General features: G+C 45.8%; 1 protein-coding gene across 2 annotated transcripts in view; it reads left to right on the top strand.

Annotated features, from left to right (window-relative positions):
- GRID1 (glutamate ionotropic receptor delta type subunit 1) overlaps positions 1-19,409 on the top strand; it is a 1,166,358-nt gene that overhangs the window by 1,100,760 nt on the left and 46,189 nt on the right. The gene's annotated exons all lie outside the window — the stretch shown is intronic.

Raw genomic sequence — 19,409 nt, forward strand, 5'->3', positions numbered from 1 at the left:
AGCTAATTCAGAGTGGCCCTTGAAAACCCACTCAATTTCTTTCAGAAAAAAAGCAGCCAGATGGTTCCATAGAGGTTATATTTTCTGCATTTAATTTCCTCTACTAATGGCAAATAAAGGATGGACTCCACTGGTTTCCTCATTGTTCCAGTTGAAGGGATCAGTTCTGGCAGATTCCTGTGACTAACAGAAGCTAACCTTTAAATCTACCTCTTAATTGTTCCAATCTTGCTAGTTTTGGACCTGGGCCTTTGGAGTGGGGGGTATTCCCATTTAACCAAGACTTTTAGTTGGTCAGTTTTGAAAATCTGGCCATTGATTTAGGGGCCTACATGTAGATTTACAAGTCTAATTTTAAATTCTTTTTAGTGCAAATCTTTGTAGATGATCTGCCATTATCCCTGTGTTATTTATGCTAAGGTTACTATGAAAAGGGACTGGACTGTTTTTCTTATGTATGTGTTTTGGTTGGTTTCCTGAAGCTATCCACACTTGAAGTAGTCATCACTTCCAATGGAGGGAACATTATAGTTGATTTTTACAGAAATTATTATTATCACAAACAAACGGGAGCGGTGAGAGACGCGCGGGTGAAGGCTCGCTGTGCCCCCGCTCCCCCGGGGCCCCCCAGGGGCCCTCCAGCAGCCGCGGAGCCCCCCCGCTGACCCCCAGCGCAGCCGGGGTGGGCAGGGCCCGTGGAGAGAAGGGGCTAACCCCTTGGTGTGTGTGTGGGAGGCGGTGGCTGGGTGGAGCCGGGCCGGGTCAAGCCCTGCCCAGGCCCCTGCTTGGCCTGGCCCCCCAGGGAGAGGGATGGGGAGGGGAGGGGGGTGCTCACCGTCCCCCCTCCAGTAGGGTGGGTTCCCCCGGGTCCCGGGGGGGGCCCCCTTATTGCCTTAGGAGCAGCTTCCTCGACGGCAGGCCCACTGCGCATGCGCGCAGTTTAAAAGGGCCCGCCAAATGGGAAAACGCCCAGTTAGACGTGGGAGCAGCAAGAGACGCACGGGTGAAAGCTCGCTGCGCCCCCGCTCCCCCGAAGCCCCCCAGAAACCCTCCAGCAGCCGCGGAGCCGCCCTGCTAAACCCCAGCGCAGCCGGGGTAAGCGGGGCCCGTGGAGAGAAGGGGTTAACCCCTTAGTGTGTGTGTGGGAGGCGGCGGCTGAGTGGAGCCGGGCCAGGTCAAGCCCTGCCCAGGCCCCTACTTCGCCCAGCCCCCCAGGGAGCCACGCGACCGGAGCCGCACGAGCAGGCTGCACAAACAGGCGCGCTTCTCTGCCGGCACGTGAGTTAGCGCGGCGTTCGCGCGGGAGGGCGCCGGACCCTGCCTGCGCACCACCCCCCAGGGTAGACAGTCCCAGCCGTAGCCAGCCTACCAGAGGCATGACACTGATGGGCACGCGCCGCACACCGAGGGTCCCCTCGGGCTCCGCGGCCCCCCCCCTCTGGCACCTCAGAGACGGCCACCCAGAGGGAGCCCCTGGTTCCGGGCTCCACGCAGACGGAGCCCCTGGCTCTCGGCTGCGGGGGATGCCTAGCCTTTTTCAGGCTCTGGGGCCTGGGAGCATGGCGACCTCCCCTTGTGGGGTCTGCTCCATTTTGGGGTCTCTGGCGCGCCAGCTGGAGGAGCTCCAGGCCACAGTTCACAGACTGCGTGCCATCAGGGACTGCGAGCAGGAGATAGACTCCTACTGCCAGGCCCTTCTCCCCCGGGAGGCAGAGGGTAGATCACAGTCTCCCTCCAGGCCAGAGGAGGACTCTAGGACCTCCTGCTGTGTCCAGCCAGGGGCATGGACCAAGGTGGTCCAGGGTCCTAAGGCCTGCCGCACCAAGGTCCCTCCCCCGCCAGAACTGAGCAACAGGTACACACCTCTTGCTGCCCCAGCAGAGCCTGCTGAGTTGCTGGCCCCCACAGGCAACATGGGCCTAACTGCAGCTCCTGCCCCTGCTCTCCCCAAGACAAAACGTAAGGTGTTTGTTGTGGGAGACTTCCTCCTGAGGGGGACGGAGGGGCCAATCTGCCACCCCGACCCCTTAGCCCAGCAAGTCTGCTGCTTCCCAGGGGCCCACATCCGGGACATTGTGGAGAGGATCCCCAAGCTCCTCAAACCCACAGACCACTATCCCATGCTCCTTATCCATGTGGGCACCAATGACACGGCTCGGAGCACTCCCAGCCAGGTCATGAAACGCTACAAGGATTTGGGAGCGGGGCTTAAGGGTCTGGGGGCACAGGTGGTGTTCTCCTCGATCCTCCCAGTCTCAGGCTATGGGCTCAGAAGGGACAGGAGGATCTATGTGGTCAACCAAAGACTGTGGCGCTGGTGTCGTCAGGAAGGCTTTGGCTTTCATAACCACAGCCCGCTCTTTGGCGAGAGAGGCAGCGAGCTGCTGGGAAGAGATGGTCTCCACCTCTCTCCCCTAGGGAGGAGGCTCTTCTCAGCCAGACTGGCTGACCTGCTCCACCGGGCTTTAAACTAAGCCCGTTGGGGGACGGGGGGACTACCGCCACTGCTGGCCCACTGAGCAATCCTTGCAAAGCCAGCGGATCACGGCACTCAAGGGAGCCCACCCCAGCTCCAGCCCTGGTAAAATCTGTGGGCAAGGAAGGAGCCCCCCAGGGGGCACTTGCCTGCCTGTACACTAATGCCAGGAGCCTGGGGAATAAGCAGGAGGATCTCATCCTCCTGCTCAGTGCAAACTATTACGATGTCATAGGGATAACGGAGACCTGGTGGGACTCCACCCATGACTGGACCAAGGGGATAGATGGCTATACCCTGTACAGGAGAGATCGTGTAGAGAAAAGGGGCGGGGGTGTAGCTCTCTATGTTAAGGAAAGCTACACGTCCCTGCAAGCCGATATTGGCGACCAGGGTGGATGGCTGGAGACCCTCTGGGTTAAAATCCATGGGGAACACGGCACAGGGGACACAATGGTGGGAGTCTATTACAGACCTCCCACCCAAAGTCCTGAGCTAGACCAGGAGTTTGCCCAGGAACTGGCTGAGGCAGCTTGCTCCAGGACCATGGTTGTCATGGGTGACTTCAATTACCCAGACATCTCCTGGGAGGATCGCTCAGCAAAATCTGAGCAGTCGCAGAGCTTCCTCTCGTGTGTGGATGACCTCTACCTGACTCAAGAAGTCTATGGGCCAACGAGAGGCAAAGCGCTGCTCGACCTGTTGCTGGCTACTGGGGATGACCTAGTCAGCGACCTAGTGATCGATGAGAAGCTGGGTGACAGCGACCACGAGCTGATCACCTTCACCATCCGCCGAAAAGCTGGCAAGTCAGTCAGCAACACGCAAGTCCTTGACTTCAGGAAAGCCGACTTTGACAAGCTCAGGAGGCTTGTCAGTGAGGCCCTAAGGGACTGTGACCACAGGGAGAGGGGAGTTCAAGAAGAGTGGTTGCTCCTCAAGGGAGCGATCCTCAATGCACAAACTAAGTCTATTCCATCTCGGAGGAAAGGCAGCAAGAGGGCACAGCAGCCCCCCTGGCTCTCCAGGGACCTAGCAGACCTCCTGAGGCTAAAAAGAAATGCCTACAAAGGATGGAGGATGGGAGTCACCTCCAAGGAAGATTATTCTGCACTGGTCCGGTCCTGTAGGGAGCAGACCAGGAAAGCCAAGGCTGCAACTGAACTCCAGCTAGCTTTGAGCATCAAGGACAATAAAAAGTCCTTTTTCAGATATGTGGGGAGCCGGAGGAAAAGCTGGGGCAACGTTGGACACCTGCTGAACCAGATGGGGCAACTGACAACTGACACCCAGGAAAAAGCCAACCTATTAAATAGGTACTTTGCGTCGGTCTTTCATCAGCCCCATGGGACGCCCATGCCCGCTACTGGGCCGGGAAGTCCGGGTGAGGGTGATCCCCTGCCCTCCATTAATGCTGACTTCATGAAGGAACATCTTGAGAAGCTGGATACCTTCAAGTCAGCCAGCCCTGACAATCTTCACCCCAGGGTACTCAAGGAGCTGGCGAGCATCATAGCCCAGCCTCTAGCGCGGATCTTTGAAAACTCTTGGTGCTCTGGTGTAGTGCCCGAAGACTGGAAGAAGGCCAATGTGGTGCCTATCTTCAAGAAAGGGAGGAAAGTGGATCCGGCTAACTATAGGCCCATCAGCCTGACTTCTATCCCGGGGAAGATCTTAGAAAAGTTTATTAAGGAGGCCATCCTTAATGGACTGGCCGACACCAACATCTTAAGGGATAGCCAGCACGGGTTTGTTGCAGGTAGGTCTTGCTTGACCAATCTCATTTCCTTCTATGACCAGGTGACCTATCACCTGGACAAGGGAGATGAGATTGATGTCATATATCTTGACTTCAAAAAAGCGTTCGATCTGGTGTCCCATGATCGTCTCTTGGAGAAACTGGCCAATTGTCGCCTTGGGTCCTCCACGATCCACTGGCTGGAAAATTGGCTCCGGGGTCGGACCCAGAGGGTAGTAATTGATGGAAGTCACTCATCGTGGTGTCCTGTGACCAGTGGGGTCCCCCAGGGCTCTGTCCTTGGACCCATACTGTTCAACATCTTCATTAATGATGTGGACACTGGAGTCAGAAGCGGACTGGCCAAGTTCACCGATGACACCAAACTTTGGGGCAAAGCATCCACACCAGAAGACAGGCGGATGATCCAGGCTGATCTGGACAGGCTCAGCAAGTGGGCAGATGAGAATCTGATGGTGTTCAACGCCGATAAATGCAAGGTTCTCCACCTTGGGGGAAAAAAAACCCGCAGCATCCTTATAGGCTCGGCAGTGCTATGTTCCTTAGCACTATGGAAGAAAGAGACTTGGGGGTCATCATTGACCACAAGATGAACATGAGCCTGCAGTGCGATGCTGCGGCTAGTAAAGCGACCAAAATGCTGGCTTGCATCTACAAATGCTTCTCAAGCAAATCCCGGGACGTCATTCTCCCCCTGTACTCGGCCTTAGTGAGGCTGCAGCTGGAGTACTGCATCCAGTTTTGGGCTCCACAATTCAAAAAGGATGTGGAGAAGCTTGAGAGAGTCCAGAGAAGAGCCACGCGCATGATCAGAGGTCGGGGAAGCAGACCCTACGATGACAGGCTGAGAGCCCTGGGGCTCTTTAGCCTGGAAAAGCGCAAGCTCAGGGGTGATCTGATGGCCACCTACAAGTTTATCAGGGGTGACCACCAGTATCTGGGGGAACGTTTGTTCACCAGAGCACCCCAAGGGATGACAAGGACGAATGGTCACAAACTACTACAAGATCGTTTCAGGCTGGACATAAGGAAGAATTTCTTTACTGTCCGAGCCCCCAAGGTCTGGAACAGCCTGCCACCGGAGGTTGTTCAAGCGCCTTCATTGAACACCTTCAAGATGAAACTGGATGCTTATCTTGCTGGGATCCTATGACCCCAGCTGACTTCCTGCTCTTTGGGCGGAGGGCTGGACTCGATGATCTTCCGAGGTCCCTTCCAGCCCTAATGTCTATGAAATCTATGAAATAGGGGTCACGGGATAAAAAAAAGACCGATCAAGAAAACTGAGAAATACCAAAGCTATTAATGAAGTTTGGAAGATCAGAAATGAAAACTAATGTAGTTGTCACTGTTGGCTCTGGATTTAGGACCTAGATGCTTTGTTCTGGGGGGAGGACTCACCCTCAGACTGACCACAACCTTTCCACTCAATAATAGGCAAATTTATTGATACACAGTGATAACAGAAAATAAACAATAGAAACAATAGAAAGATTCTATATATCTACCAAATTTAAGGGTGTCATCAGAATCAAAGTACATCTTGCCAGTATGCAGTCTTCAGTCTGACGCTTTCTCTTAGGTGTCAGATGTCAGCATGTCAGCAGCCGGGAGGTGGGAAGCCAAGGGCCCTCCCACCTATCAGTGGGGTGGATGAGACGAGTTGGTGGTGTGCCCTCTGTCTATGGTGGCCTTGGGCACCCTGCCAGGGTATGGGGATGAGGATCTAGGTAAGACAGGGAGGAGGGACCCTTTGCTGCTCTAAAGTCCTTCTTTTGTGTTCTTCCCTCCTGATGACTCCTGATGGATCTTCATCTGTGGCTATCACTGATTGGTCTCTTTGTGTTTGTCACACTGTCCACATAGCTCATCACATGCACACATACTAATTTGGTCTTACTGGGACCTTTCCTAATTTGGTCTGTTCCCCCAAAACTGAAAAACTCTGGCCCCCTGCTATGGGGCCTGGCGAGCTGGTGCCACCTTATCTCATGTTATGGAACAGCATGGTACATACTTCCCCTCCTCCCACTCCCCACCCTCAGTTCTCATGCTATGCGTCTATCCATTGCCCTTCTTGTGTTAGACAGCCAGTCTGCTTCAAAGGCTGTGTGAAACTGTGTGCATGACCCAGGTTTTCAAAAATCAGTTAACCCCTGCTGCCCACCCTGAACCATTCTAATGCATATACATATACTTATAAATCAATTCCCAAAAAGCAAATATTTAAATACCATTCTTAAGCCATCAGTTACCAGGCATTCGCAAGTGTTAAACCACAATTCCCAGTGTGAGATGCAGGTAGGGGCTTTCCTACACCATACCCTCTGCTTGGCTCTGAGCCACCAGAAGTTGAGTTCAGGACCTGCTGCCCCTGCCTGCTTCCCCTTCTCAATTCCTGCTATGCTAAGCAATGAGGACAGTGAGCCATGCTTGCAAGTCCAGCCCTTGACCAGCTGCCCTCTGCTTGCCTTCACCCTGTGCTCTGCTGAGTGGCAGGGCAGTGATTGAAAAGCTGACATGGATGGTAACCATGCTTACAAGTTTGATTCTTGGCCATCTTGGCTTCCTTCTGCATCCGCCCAGATGAGCAGCAGGGGCAGTGATTTAAAGCCAGAGGGCCTAGGACCTTGACACTGGAGGTTTTCCCTGATCCCAGCTCTGCCACAGCAAACTTCCCCTGCCTAAGCTTCGCTGTTCTGGGTGAGCCAGGATCAGTGCGGAATGAGGCAGCTCACCGTGCATCAGCGCAGTGGCCAACAAGCCAGTTTGCAGGATGGGGTCATTCTGGAGCTAGAACACTCATGGGGCTGTTTAAGGCAGTTGTGGCTTTTCAGCAGCTGCCACATGACAGTCTTCCCCCTTCTCAGGCTGGGGAGACCACAGGCTGTCACTTAATGGGCTGCCTTATGGGTCGGAGTAGCCTAGGAAACATCCCTCTAGTGTCCCTTGACAGGAGAGATCACCTCTGAAGCTCTCTAATCATGGGGGTGGAGGAATGTCTGTGCAGTCCAGTTACTTGGCTATTTTTCTACTGGAAGAAGATACTTCCTGTAGAAGTGAATGTTTGTACCCAGCCTCTGTAACTTCACAGGAATTTAGCATTAGAAGCAAGGACGGAGTTCAACAAGAAATCTGTGAATCTTCCTTTTCCAACAGCATACATGGAGCTCATATTCTAATTGTGCAGGGCTATCAGACAGCAAGCTTAAAAGTCATGCTATTTTTTAATATAGAAATCTGTTGATGTGGGACTGAAATTTGCCAATGCAGGGCCATTCACATATGTGATTCTGGCAGGAAAACCTCACACATTTCTGAAGCATGTTGATTTTTTGACAAACAATGACTCTACAAAATTGTTTGGTGGTTTGGAATATTGCATTTGTTTCAACAGGAATCAGTTTGAGTGGTGAAGTGAGTAGTATGCACAGTAATTGTATTTATAAAAAGTCTTATTCAAACATATTAAGATTATTAACATTGGGCATTGAACACCCTCCTATATAAAATGGGCCCTGCAATCCTGCAATGTATGACATGAATGTCATTACATGTATGGGGGGGGGAGAGTATGCACACAAATGAAATAAAACATTTCTTGTTTCTGTATGGCATTAAGTCTGTTCTAAATAGTGTCTTGGGATTCTTATCCCATTACTTGGATTAGCTTTTATGTACCTACCGATTTATTGTTTCATTATTCTCTCCAACCCCATCTGCCTCTCAGCACTACCCTCTCTCTTGACAAATAAAAAATTAAGAAACAAAATGAACACAATAACAACCAAAAATTGAGGCCATTCTTTTAGCTCTTCAGGCTCAGACAAAAGTGACAAATTTTCCTTATCTGGCCCCTGAAAGCTCTATACAGCCATGGCCAAACACATGGCTGAAGAATACTTTAAAGGGGTCTGATCCCATGACAATCTGAACCCGCATTAGCTGAAACAGCCTAGCACTGCTCCCAGTGCTGCTTTCAGAATTGGGGGGGGGGGGGGTAGAAGGAGCTTGTTCTGGTTGTTCCCCAACTGGCTCTGGAGGGTGGGGTGAGTAGACTGGGCACCTCCAATGTGCGGGGCTACAATCCCCCCCCGCATTACAGCATGGCTTGGAAAACCCCAGAACAGATCTTTCTCCCCTGCTTTCTCCCTTTCCCATCCTGAGACAGAAAGGGAGCTGGGGGGGGGGGGGGGGGAGAACTAGAGGAAGAGGCTGCAGAGAGCTCAATCCCCCACCCTCCATACCCAATTGCTGATGTCTGTTGGGTTGGGAGGATTGATTTAACTCATGGCACTTTCTGTGAAGTTCCATGGGTTACACCTGGGAGCTGCACTTCTATCTGTGCCTTTCATCCTAACTCAAAACTTTTTATTTAGACCTTGCTGGGAAATGTTCAGTTGTGCTTAGCATTTCAAATTTTTGGAAAAAGTTCAAGTGAAACCTAACTTGAATTAGAACTACTAACATTTCACCTAACCTTTCATTCAGAGTTGGGATGAAGCTAAATCGTATTTTTTGCAAAACTGAATAATTAATGGTGGAAACACCAAAACAGTTCAGTAGCAAGCATACTTCTGTATTTCTAATATGGAATATGCTTTCTAGACTTCTGAGTTTTGCTGGAAACCCCAGTTTCACAGAAGCTAACTTGATAAATCTGATCACCACTCATAACAAAAGCAGGATTGGATCCTTGCTTTGAATTTTCACTTGTTTCTTTGTGAAATCTCTTATGGTGTAGGATATATCAGATAGGTTCCCACTAAGCAGATTTTATACCATGTAGATTGGCAGGTCTTTTTTTAAATTGTAACATCTTTGGGACATGGATCAAACTGACTATGAGCCTCAGGTACTATCACAGTATAAAAGTAAAGTTACAATTATCATGATGATACAATGAAGATAAAACCTGATGCCAATTATAGCTGATAGGAAGTAGTATTTATGTGAGCTTTAACTCTCATGTTGAAAAGCAAACCCCGCTGATATTAGATGTTTTCAATAATGTCTTACATACTCCACTCTGTGTTCAATCCTTGTCCCCTTTCAGTTAAATAAGAACAGGGTTTGACTCTATCTTTGCATAGTTCATGAAGCAGGACAATAAGGTTATTTCTTTTCCCTTTTCTTGCCTTTGGCAAAACCTCCAAAAGTAGTAACTCCATCTGTGATTGGAAAGTGATATTTCATTTGATTGTGTATGGATTTTTATGCCTGCCAGCTAAATCTTGGGTATCTATAAATACAGAAGTGGGGCCCAAGGCTTAAGAAATGTTTGATGCTCCAGCACGTATACCTAGTAATTTATTAATACTAAGAAACTATTAATAAGTAACAGGTCCATTTAGTCACCTTCATGTTTAGTTATTTGGTTTTTTTTAGCTTTGTGCTTACATGATGCTAGATTTTGTTTGATTGTTGTTGTTTGAGGTCCCAAGTCCTGCAATGAACTTTGTACAGGATGAGCCTCATTGGGTGCATCCACACGAGCGTGCATGTGCCTCTTGCCCCACCTCAAACTCCTTTGAGGCGGGGCAACAGGCATGTGCAGGAACAAAGAACTGTTCCCTGCATTGCAAACTTGCAGCACAGGGAGAAAATTTGATCCCTGGATATCCATGGGTCTAAAAAAAAACCAAAGTATAAAAAAGTGGAGCAGGGCACGGTCAGGGACCCAGAGGCAACCAGAGGCTGGGTCCTCCATGGAGATGCTCTAGCTGCAAGAGCATCTCTATGCTTGGCGGTGCTGAAACACGCGATGGGCCAGGCCACATGTTCAGCACCAGGGCTCCAGTGCCAGTGAGTAAGGGGTCGGGGGGACTGCGGGGGGGACACTCCCCCAGCCTCCCCAACCCCCGCCAGCCCCCCCAGGCCCCAGACCGCTGATGTGGCTGGCCCCTCCCCCTGCCAGCCCTCCCAAGACCCCTGACCTGCCAGGGCTGGCTCCGAGCCTCGCCAGCCCCCCAAGTTAATAAATATGCAACATTGACACTGATGAGGAGCAGATCTTGAGGATGCTCAGTGAGTGTGATGATAACAAGGAGGAAGAAAGAGTCATGGTACAGGCAGCAAAATATTACCTTCTAAAGAGAACAGGATAAAGTTTGCCTATATGCCAACGAGTAGGGCTATGTGAAATTTTACTGGCTGTTTCTTTTTTATGCTATTTTGACTTGTTTTGAGTTTGAAACCGTGAAATTGAAATGAAGCAGAGGGCTTCAAAACAACCACAAAATGAGATGAGGCCAGGAAAAATGTTTCAAAAGTTTCAAAATGTTTTGAGTTTCAAAGAAGCAGCCAGGTGGTGGGAGGCACGGGAGAGCCAGAGCTGCACTCTGAGTGGCTCTGTGCAGCCCCATGTGGCTCAGCCTGGAAGGGAGTGCAACCCTGCCTCTCCCCACCTCCCACAATTGGGCTGCACTCCCTGGGGCTGGCAGAGCCGATCAGAGTGCACCGCGGGCTCTGCCCGTCTCCCACCACTGGGCTGCACTCTGATCAGCTTCACCAGCCCTGTGGAGCTCAGCCCAGTGGCAGGAGTGGGCAGAGCCAGGGCTGCAGTCTGCCTCCTGCCACCGGGCTGAGTTCCAGGGGGCTGTGAGCTGCTGGGGGCTGAGCCCAGTGGAGGGAGACAGAGCGCAGCCCTGGGGCTGTGCCCCTCTTCCCTCCACTGGGCTGCAAGCCACTGGGTTCCCCTGTGCAGTAGAGGTGGGGGGAGTGCAGGCCCCTGCCCACCTCCACCAGGATGCAAGCTGCTGGGTTCCCCTGCCCTGTGGAAAATCGAAACTGTTTCGATGAAATGAAATGTAACAGTGCTTTTGAAATGAAACTAAACTCAAAGTGAAACCCTGGTCCATTGAAACAGAAGTTGAAGCAAAACAGTGCTGTTTCACACAGCCCTGCCAATGAGCCTTATTCATTTTAACCCATGCAGGTGTCACTGTCCCTAATTCAGGCCGAATCTGAATCCAAATCGAATACAGCTCGTTTCATACACCCCTATCAGCTTTCACTCCAGTGAGGCAGTTTCTATTGTCTTTGGAACTGTTTTCCAGGAAATGTTCCCCATGCCTCTTAGGATGCCTACATATACTGCTAAGAGCAAAAACATATCCTGTGTGATTGAGGAAACTAGGCACCCAGCTAATAATTTTGTCCTCTACAGATATAATGTTTTCAAAATGGAGGGCTTCATGAAGTTCTTGATAGGATATCAGCTGTACTTCAAATGTGTGTTAGAGTACAAAGTAAATACCATATATAACTGAATCCAAGATGACCCTGACTTTAAAACAACCCCCCAGTAATTAGATTCTATACATGGAAGACTATACATTTGTTATAATGTTCCATGTACAGAATCCAGTGATTGGGGGGTTGTCTTAAAGTTGTCCCTAACCACAGGAGGGCAGACAGCCTGACCCTAGCACCTTGCTCCCCAACACTTGCCCCCATACCCATGCCCTTTCCACCTGTCCCCCATATGCCTTCTGATTTGCCTCTCCTGCACCCTGCCACCTGTCCCCCACACCTGATCCCCAACCCTTGCTTATGCCTGAAACCCCATTCTGGGCACTGCCTCATCCCTGACCTGATCCCCCATAGGCTCTGCTCTCCCATCCCCTGATGCACTGCTCTTCCATTCCCTGACTCACACTTCTGGTCTGCAGCAGTGCAGGTCAAGGGATGGGAAAGCAACATGCACTGCTGCCTCGTTCCCTGATCCACACTGTGGCTGCTGCTACATTCCCTGATGCAACTGCTTCTGGTCAGCAGTGAAGGTCAGGGCATGGGGATCAGGCTTGTCAAAGGATGGGGCAGCAACATGCTGCTTCCCTATCCCCTGATGTGCACTGCTGCCCCCTTCCCCAATGTATTTCTGCCTTATCCCCTGCTTCATGTTGCTGATCAGGCAGCAGTGCAGGTCAGGGGATGTTGCAGCAGTGTGAGTCAGGAATGGGGAAGCAGTGCAGGCCAGGAGACAGGAAAACAGTGCATATTGCTGCCCCATCCCCACCAACACGCTGCTCCCCATAGGCAACTGGTAGGGAGTGCATGGGGCTGCACGTGCTCCCCCGATGTGGCTGGTGCCCCCAACAGCTGACACTGATGCTGTTGGTAGGGCTGGTGCCCCCCTGACAGGGCCGCTGCTATCAGCAGCTTCTGTGGGTGCCCTCTTCCAGATTTAGGAGGTACCAGTCACTCATGCTGCCACCCTATTCCCCACTCAAACTGCTGCCCCATCCGCTGCACGATCCCTGATCCGATTCCCTATCTGCACTGCCTCCCCATCCCCCATATAATTACTCCCAATCCCTGACCCACACTGATGGCCCATCCCCTGCCTGATCCCCCACTCATGCTACTGCCCCATCCCTCACCCCACCCACACAGCCACACATCCTCTGCCCATCCTGGATGCAGGCTTCCAGCCATCCCAGACCCTAACCCTGGCCACTGACCTGTACTCTCTGCTGGCCTTATAACAGAATATGCATCTTATTTTCCAGGTATTTTGTTTTTCTTTTATAATATCTGTATTCTGTATAAGTTAATACTTATTAAATACTGGTTTAAGCAAAGGTTCAAAGAACTTGCTGTTAGCTAGACTATGTAGTTGACTTATGAGTGGGTTGTTATTGGTTCTAAGTGGGGGTAATGTTCTGTAGGTTTGGTTTAGAAAGATAATTAAAGCAGGTATCTAACTTGAGTATCTTAGTAGTTTTGTAGAAGTTAATATGATTTTAGTCACCCAACAGTGATCTCTATCATGTCTTTGCTGGTCTTCATTAGCCACAAGCAGTGGAAAGAACACCCATAACCCCTCACTGTCCCAGTGATCAAGGCTGGTTATAATTCAGATGGACTACAGACTACATATTTTCCTTGAAGCCATCGCTTCTTCTCCATAGAAAATGACAAGTCAGTTTGAGTTTGACCAATACCAACTGCTTCAGATTTTGAACAGTGTTCCACAGTTGAAGATGGATTCCCTTTTAAACTTCCCCTTCCTGATACTACCATTCTCAAACAAATGACATTTTACATGATCGGTTTCAACCATGTATGTTCTGGGTTTTTATTTTTTATTTTTAGGAAGAGAGCAAAATCAACTCAGCTGTTTCCTTTTTACTTATAGTTCAGCTATTTTACTTTTTCAGGTGTGAAAAACATGCTTTTCCCTGATATATACTGATCAGAAATTTAGCACTCACATCATACAAAACCAGCTGTAGCTTGAAACTGTAAATGCATTTAATTTCATACAGCCCAATGAGTTCTAGCATTTGAGGCAAGTTCTAAGAGAATGTAGATATTTAAAATTTAAGAGTGTTTGTAATCGGAAATTTAGAACATGTTGCATACATTTCTTTTCTTTCCCTTTTTCAGGTTTCATTTAAGTAGATCAACTTAGAACACTCCATGTATAATCAACGTCATTTCACTTTAGTGGTAGCTTTAAACTGAAAGCTTGGCTGCATCATTGAACTAACAGCTTAGCATAGTACTCTGAAATAAAAATGTACCTTACTGGCCTTTTTGAGTGAAAGTACAACTTACAACTTTCCCTTCCCAAATTGGGAAAGTAGTAAATGTACTTTACTCTTGGAAAAACTAGGTGTATGCAGGTATCATATAACATAAATTACCAATATGAGTTAATTCCAGGTAAGAGAGGGGACCTATTATTGCAATGTTTGACATATAATATATAGTGGTATGAAGGAAGACCATATAGAAAAAATCTTCATAACATGGAAGACTTAGGGATCACATTACCACTTTTGAGTGTTTAGTTTCTCTAAAACTAGACATGCAAGTAATTCATCATATGCAGAAATATTGTGGATTTGGTAACTGCTGTAGTAAAAGTCTCCATTAAAGTGTTATACTGCTGCAGTCCCCAGTTTAGATGTATCAGAACATTGGCAGTAGTGAATACTAATAAAAATGTGTCTCTAAATTAAGGATCTGTCAGTATTCTTATTATCATCTCTGGTTATCCCCTAAGGCTGCAGTCAAGACAAATGCTGTATTTATTACTATGACATGAATTCCTATTACTTTTGATATGACATCACACTGATAGCTTGGATGACTAGTTTACAGTAATTGAATTACACACAAGCATGCAAATGTGCAGCATTCTCCAAACATTTTATAAATTGATCTACAAAGGAAAAAATAATGAGGAAAAAATATTTTTGCCTTTTACTCCACTTCTCTTCTGTGTAGGGACTATCTCAAGTTTTCAATTGGTTTGATTTTGTACCTTTAGAAAACTCAGGTCTTTATTTTTCTGTAATCTGGATGACTTTGCCCTGATCCTCAAAGGGCCTGAATAATAGTGATATCACTAATAACCTAAGGTGCAGATCTTCCACATATCTAGGCTTCGGTTTTTATTTATCTAAAGCCAAGAAAAGATTTACTGGTTTACTTATGTCTCTATATCTTTCTACCTCTAGTTTAGAGGCAGCTTATATACCATCAAACAAAGCATTTTGCTATGATAGCTTATTTCAGTTTGACAAATGGAAATTGTCAGCATAGCTGAATCTCTGCTAGGGATTTTGCTGGTATAAAAATGTCACAAATGTCAGTAGATACTGTAATATTGGAAAAATGTCTCAGGTGTAGACCTGGCCTAGTACAATTATAAATTCTGATTTAGTTATTCTGAAAATATTTGTTCTCATATGCATGGGGAAGAATTCTTTCACCTAGTGGCCAAGGAAAGTGAAGTTTGGGACCCAATTATGACTGATGTGTGAGAGAAATTCTAATATCCTCTCTGGCTGCATAAGTGCACCCATTATAGGAACAGGAATACCTTCCAGAGATGTGCAGACAGTCTCCCTATTCCTATAACTGGTTCACGCAAATGTTCAGAGGAAGTAATAGGTAGTAATCATTCCTACACTTTAGTTGTGTAACTCAAAACTAACCAACTCAGAGTTAGTTGCAAGCTGCACTTTGGTCATCTACGAGGTGAAATATAGCAAACAATGGACAGAATTCTAAGACTTAGCAATTGACCCAATCAAAGCAAAACAAAATAAACATGCAAACAATAGCTATATGTTAATGGCATGAAAAATAATTGCAGCTCCATAGTAACTTGTATCACAATCACACAATTGTATTCTATATAGTGTAGCATATGCTAAATACTTCTTAGCCAATAATTCAGTTTCAAAATATATCAACCTAGAAAGATCTAGATACCTTGTTGTTTTTAATTCACCAAGCAAATATCTGCTTGACACAATTGGTTACAACATAGTTGCCAGTTATAAAAGCTACAAAATGAATATATTTATAAGACCAGAATTTTCAATGTATAGATATAAGAAGTAAAGAACACTGGCTATTTCTGCTTCCCTAGGTTTAACGTTAATCACACTTAAAGACAGTCTCTTAACGGATTTTAAAATACAATAATTTTTGTGGTATGGTTAATGGGGCATCCTGCTTTTCTATAGATTGTTTCTGCAAATATTTTTAGGCATTGTTTACAAGAAACCTTTTTCTTTGGGTGGTAAGAGGGTATGAATAACTAAGTTCAAATAAAAGCTGTTTACAAAAGAAAGTAAAAATCTAGAAATGGTGACAGAATCTGGCTATAAAACATGGCTAGAATCTGACATTCAGTTAGAGGGAAGATTAGTGAACACTTTCATTATTAATGGAAGTATCTGACCAAACAGGCACTGTATTTTAAAGCTTAAAATAAAGAGGTAGGAAACAGTAATTAGGACACTGTCCTGATAGTGTTCCTAAATCCTCTTTCTTTTAGTGTATTTTTTGCTTCTACATATTCTTACCTCTCCATGGGCAGATTGGTAGGCTTCCTGCCTCTCCTGCCAAGAGAATTTTCAGCATCGCTTTAAATTCCAGGGCTTCAATAAAATGCAATTCATTACTTTGAAATAACTGAAATGCTTTGTGTAAATACCATGGCCTAGATGGTATAATTTCCCTATCGTAGGAAAATCTATGAAAGAGGCAAAAATCATCTTGAAGATAGCTCCAAAGGTATAACAGCATCGCTCTGTGCCTGGGACAACTGATGCAGAGGGCAGTGCCAGCTGCCACTGTGCTGATTTCTACAGTGCAATCAACTTTTCCCCCACAACAAGTTGCCTGGGGCTGCTGCCCTAGTCACTACCTCTCATTCATGCCTACTGGGTAGTTCCTACCTAATTATTCAATTTGAGAAGTGGGTTATGGTATTCCATCACCCATCCAGACCACATCCACAAATTTTCTCACAGGATAATCTTTTCTGGCTCTGACCCTCAGTGATCTACTACTGGGCCCATGGCATTATATTTATAAAGGAGCTGTGCTTCCTAGGACTTGCCTCAGTCACTGCCTTTTTCAGGATCTGGCAAGTGGATCCTGTGGACTATGCAGGAAAGGAGCCAAGCTCAGGTTGTTTTTCCTCTTCCAGGGAATCTCTGGAAACTCCAAAAGTGGATGAATGGATCCTACAATTTCTGTAGATGTGGATGAGAGAGGGTGGGAAATTTTATAGCTACCTCGCTCATACTATCCAAAAGTAGATTGTCCTTATCCACTACAAGCCTTTCCCCCATTGCTATTAAAGTCATTCTATATTCCTGTCTGTCATAATGCAACAAAGTACTTAAACATATCAGTGTAAGCCCAGCACAGAATATTTGTTTAAAATTTGAGGAATTTTGCCCAGGGGAAATAATAAATGTGGTAGACCAGAGTACAACCTTTATACAAGACCAGAATTGTATCTAAGCCAGGAGATCAGACTCACATTCTGTTTTCTGCATTATATTCTTTAATACTCAGCAGTTTACAGGTTGTTAATTCTATATGGCATTTACCAATCCAAAGAAATAAACGTAGGCTTGAGGTAAACTACTGTAACTGATACAACATCAGGAATTGCCCAGATCCACAAACATTTAGTGAGTATAGACTGATGCTGGTCCCATAGCATTACTTAAAGCTGCTTAATAGCTTAAATTGATATAAGTCCTTAAAACAATTTAAGAGCTTAAACCACTTAAAATGCCAGAAGCAGTTTAAGAGATTGAAGAATTTTATTGGGGTAGATGAAGGATGCCTTGTGAGCAGGTAGCTCCTTGAGGGATCTACCAAGGGTCTGGTGTGTGCATGTGTGTGGAAGGGGTGTCACAGATAAGATCAATAGAACCCAAATGTGAGGAAGTGGAAGTGATGTGATATAAGAATGATATGACCATAAATAGGTATTCTGTTTATAGCATAAACTGATTGAAATCAACATAGCCCCATTTTAATCATCGCAACCACAGAATACAACAGCTAATATGAAAGCACTTTTCCTTAGAAAAATAAATGTGCAATAGAACTGGAAGGGAAAATAGTGAATATCATTTTTTTTAAAAATTTGTTGGATACTGAAAGTCGTATAGTTGTGCTATTATCATGTTCTATAAAAACATTTTTCCTGCTTGTCTGACCGTTAGCAGCACACTGAATAGGTATTAATAAAAAAAAGGAAATTTTTATTTTGAATGTTCTGGCTGAAAATAGTGGATTGGCACCATGTGGCTATCATTTATTCATTTTGTAGAGGTTGGCACTGAAATAATTTAGAGCAGTTCTGTATTTAGTCTTAGCTGGATATTCTTTGTGAGGTTTCCCATTCCTCAGAGTATGTTTTTAGTTATATTATAAGAAAAATAAAAAGTGTGGAAAAAGATTTCTCCTTCCACCCTTCATTTAAACCTAATTACAAAAGAACTACAACCCTTATGGCAGTTAAAGCAAAAAACAAAACAAAGCAAAAAAAAGAAGACCTTCTCTGCAATTAGATATAATTAATGAGAAATAGTTAGAGTTATTTACTGAATTTATGAATGTTTTAATTTGTACTATATTAAAATTTGCATTGCTTGTGCACTAGTTCTTTTGTGTGAATTGTGGGAACATGGTTCTACTTTAAATATGAGAACTTTGCTTCCATTATTTAAGCATTTTAAAATATTGTTTTAATTTGTAGCATCTTTGGTATAAGTAGCAGATCTCCTTCAATATAGGAAAGAGGCAGTAGAGCTTTTTCCATCAGGGCCCTCAGCTGTGGATCAACACTTGCAACTTGGTCAAAAATAGCCTGGAATTACCGATCTTCAAAGGGTGTTTGCTAAGGTTTTTTTGTTGTTGTTTGCTTTTTGTTCTGTTTTATTCTTATATTATATATTTCACATGAACAAAGGAACTTACAATGTTAGTTGAATGGACATGCAAGTGAATATACATATAAAAGACCTCATTTTAATTGTACTAAAAGATGCTTTACATCTCTCTAGGAATGCAAAAAATGGTCTTAAACTATTGATACATTCCAGTCATGCAGAATATAATTTAAGGATAAAAACATACATTGGATTTCTCCTGGGACAAAGCCTCTTATCCTGGGATTTTAAAAACCTACAAGCCCATTGTCTGAGGTTCAGTACCTGTGGAGATTCAGAGATAATGTTTTTTCCTGAGGAGGATCATCACTAATTTGAGTTAATTGCCATTCATTCCAGAGACAAATTGCATGCTGCTCCCAGGTTTTGACTCAGGTCAATCAAAACTAACTCAAATGTAGTGTCTATTTTTATTCTGAGTGCTCCATAGAGCTGAACTCACTTTAGTGCCCATTTGTGTAGCCAGAATGGTATAAGGAATGCATGAAACTAAGCTCTGTGTGTATATGAACATTATGTATTTCACAGGGGGGGAAGATTACTAGAATAAAATAAAAAATAGAGCACATTCTATTTATTTAAAACCAATTTATTGATTTGGAGGTAAATGTCATACTAATAAATCCAGAGTAATTCCAATACATTCCATAAAGCATCTCATATTTACTCACATGTAAATGAGACCTGAATTGGTAGGTTTGTTTTGTTTCTTCTTGCTTCAACCACATTTTATGGCACTTGTTTCTTGAGAGATGTAGTTAGCTGTGTTAGTCTGAAGTCAAGTAGAAGGCAGGGTAGATATGTACCTTACAGACTAACCAACGTATGTGGATATAGATATAGATAGAGATATAGCACAAGATTTCATGGGTTGAAGCTCACTTCATCAAATATTGCTTAAGCCCAGACACATAATTTTGATACATTGAGTGTTAAAATGATTGCTATC

Source organism: Alligator mississippiensis, chromosome 6 (genome assembly GCF_030867095.1).
Source record: "Alligator mississippiensis isolate rAllMis1 chromosome 6, rAllMis1, whole genome shotgun sequence".
Taxonomy (NCBI): domain Eukaryota; kingdom Metazoa; phylum Chordata; order Crocodylia; family Alligatoridae; genus Alligator; species Alligator mississippiensis.